Source organism: Furipterus horrens, unplaced genomic scaffold, assembly GCF_987537825.1.
Source record: "Furipterus horrens unplaced genomic scaffold, mFurHor1.1.pri manual_scaffold_6, whole genome shotgun sequence".
Lineage (NCBI taxonomy): Eukaryota > Metazoa > Chordata > Mammalia > Chiroptera > Furipteridae > Furipterus > Furipterus horrens.
The window spans coordinates 26,206,613-26,209,516 of NW_028327176.1; the positions used below are offsets into that span (position 1 = coordinate 26,206,613).

Genomic DNA, 2,904 nt, shown 5'->3' on the forward strand with positions numbered 1-2,904 from the left:
GAATTTAGAAGCACTTGGTGGTGACCCTAACAGGACAGTTTGCTTCAATTTAAGCTCCAGTCGCAGGCCCAGGGAAACAAATTCCTGTGATATGAACCTCTCTTCAGGGTTTCAGGTAAGGAAACAAAGCTACCTCTGAGAAACAAAATGTCAAATTGTCACCAAACACAAGTGTGTTTGTAAAAATTTATATTCTTTACCTGGTGCATTAGTCAGTGTTCTCCAGAGAAACCGAAATAATAGGCGGTATATATACATAAATCGATTTATATAAATCAATTTATTTAAGGAACTGGCTCATGCAATGGTGGGGACTGACAAGTCTGAAATCTTCAGGGCAATCCTTACAACAGGGGTAGCTTGTGTTGCAGATCTAGCCAATGAAACATAAACACAATATACCAGTAGGCTTCCAGAAAGAACACTTTCCCCTCTCCCCTTTTCTCTTCTACCTAGAATGAGGACACGTGGCTTGGCAGGTACCTTGTGATCGTGAAGAGAGGACAAAGTCACAGATCAAGAAGAGGACAAACAGGTGATGAAAAGAAACTTGGTGCTTGATGGTATTCTTAAAGAGGTGCCGTAGCTCTTGACTACTTAACTGTGAATTTCTCATTACAAAATAAACCTCTTGACATTTAATACATCATTTCCTATTATTTGCAGCCAAATGCAATCCCAAATTGCACATCGTGTTAATAAGGATAACCACTAAAAGAAGAGAATTTGAGTATATTGACTTCTAAATTGGTAAAAGAAAAAAGATGAAATAAAAAAAACTCAGTCAAGATAATAGAAGGCAGAAGTAAAGAAACTAAGAGACTAAAACCAAAACATTAAGATAGAAACATATACAAGTAATAATTGAATTCTAAAAATAAGTATATAAGTGAAAAGGATTAAAATTACATGTTAAAAAATATAAATGCTCAGATCAAGCAAGAAACATAACTTTTGGTTTTCTCTAGTAGACCCACATGTTTTAAGTGTCTGCTAGAACACAGGAAGATTCAAAGCAGTGAGATTAGGAAAAATAGGCCAAGCAATCATTATCCAAAAGAACAAGTGATGAAGCAGTATTAAAGTCAGAAAAAAACAAGAGACTTTCTGACTCCCCGGCCATCTTGGCTGCTGCGCTTGGTAGGGGTCCGTCCCGCATCTAAGGCAGGAAGATGGTGGCCGCAAAGAAGACAACAAAGTCGCTGGAGTCGATCAACTCTAGGCTCCAACTTGTTATGAAAAGTGGGAAGTACGTGCTGGGGTACAAGCAGACGCAGAAGATGACCAGGCAAGGCAAAGCCAAACTGGTCACCCGCGCCAACAACTGTCCAGCCATGAGGAAATCTGAAATTGAGTACTATGCCATGTTGGCCAAGACTGGTGTCCATCACTACTGTGGCAATAATATTGAGTTGGGCACAGCATGTGGAAAATACTGCAGAGTATGCACACTGGCTATCATTGATCCAGGTGATTCTGATATCATTAGAAGCATGCCAGAAAAGACTGGTGAAAAGTAAATCATGCAAATATTTTCTTTAATAAAACTGTCCAGAGCTTGGTTTAAAAAAAAAAAAAAAAAAAAAAAAAAAAAAAAAAAAAAAAACAAGAGAAATAATTACAAAATTATAAAAAGAATAATTCTGTTGGAAAATGTAACAGTGACAAACTTGGGTATACCTAACAATGAAGTTGAAAGAAAGATGGGGAGAGGGAGGAAGAAAGGAAGGGAAATTGACAAATTCACCACCATTGTGAGAGATTTGATCTGAAAGCAGACAAATGAGTGGAAGTTACAGACAAGAAGGACATTGACTCAATCTATAGAGGAACTTTTCTGACTTTTGGAGCTATCCAAAATTGAAATGGGCTGCCTTGGGTAGAAGAGCTCCAGAAACATGGAGATTTTGTAGAATCTGTATGACCCTCAATGACGCTGTTGCTGGCACATGCAGGTAGCTGACACTTAGCTCCATGAGGGCAGGAACCATGTCTGTTTTGTTCACTCCTATTGACCCAATGTCTAGAGCAGAGCCTGACACAGAATAGTCATCACTAAGTGTTTACTGAATAAGTGACTCAGCCAAGAAAATGGATAAAACCACCTCTCAAGTGATCTCCAGTTCTAAGATTCAATGATTCTGACATGCTCATGCCTTTGCTCTTTGTCCTTACTCCATTCTGATGCCCAGAATCACCACCAACCCAGGAGACTTGAGGCAGCACTGAGAAGCAAGGGCGGAGTGAGGAATGGGCAGGAGAGTAGTAACATAGAAGCCTGGAGGATGGGAGCCAGCTTTGCAAAGAGCTTCCAAAAGTCTTCCTGCCACAGAAATTCCACTTGGCCACAGTTACTGCCCTGGCCACGGGCCTGGAGAGGTATTGTGGCTGGCCTGCCATGCAGGGTCTTCCATTCAGCACGTCTTGTCTGTGCTGCTTACAAGGGTGGAGAAGTGTGACTAGAAGTGGGTCACCCAGTCGGCCAGGTCCATAAACCAAAGCTTCTGCCACATACTGGGTTCTGGGACGCATAGGAAGAGGATGAGCCCCCCAGCTCTAGGGAATCCTTAGGTCAAGGAGGGACAGGTTTCTATACTTGGGATCCCTCTAGTCTCATAGGGAAACACAGCCCCACCCTCATGGAAACTGTTATGGACTGAAAGTTTGTGTCCCCACACCCCCAACTTCATATGTTAAAATCTTAACCCCCAATGTGATGGTGTTAGGAGGTAGGATTTTGGGGAGGTCATTAGGTCACGAGGGTGAAGCCTTTATCCCACTGGAGAAGAGCTCCCTCGGCCCTTCTGTCATGTGTGGACACAATGAGAAGGCAGCCATTTAAGAACCAGACTCTGATTCTGCCAGGGCCTGGGTCTTGGGCTTTCCAGCCTGCAGAGCTGTGAG

General features: G+C 42.1%; 1 pseudogene; it reads left to right on the forward strand.

The window, feature by feature from the left end:
* The first annotated feature begins 1,109 nt into the window (after positions 1–1,109).
* LOC150005869 (large ribosomal subunit protein eL30 pseudogene) lies at positions 1,110–1,521 on the forward strand (annotated as a pseudogene).
* The last annotated feature ends 1,383 nt before the right edge of the window (positions 1,522–2,904 follow it).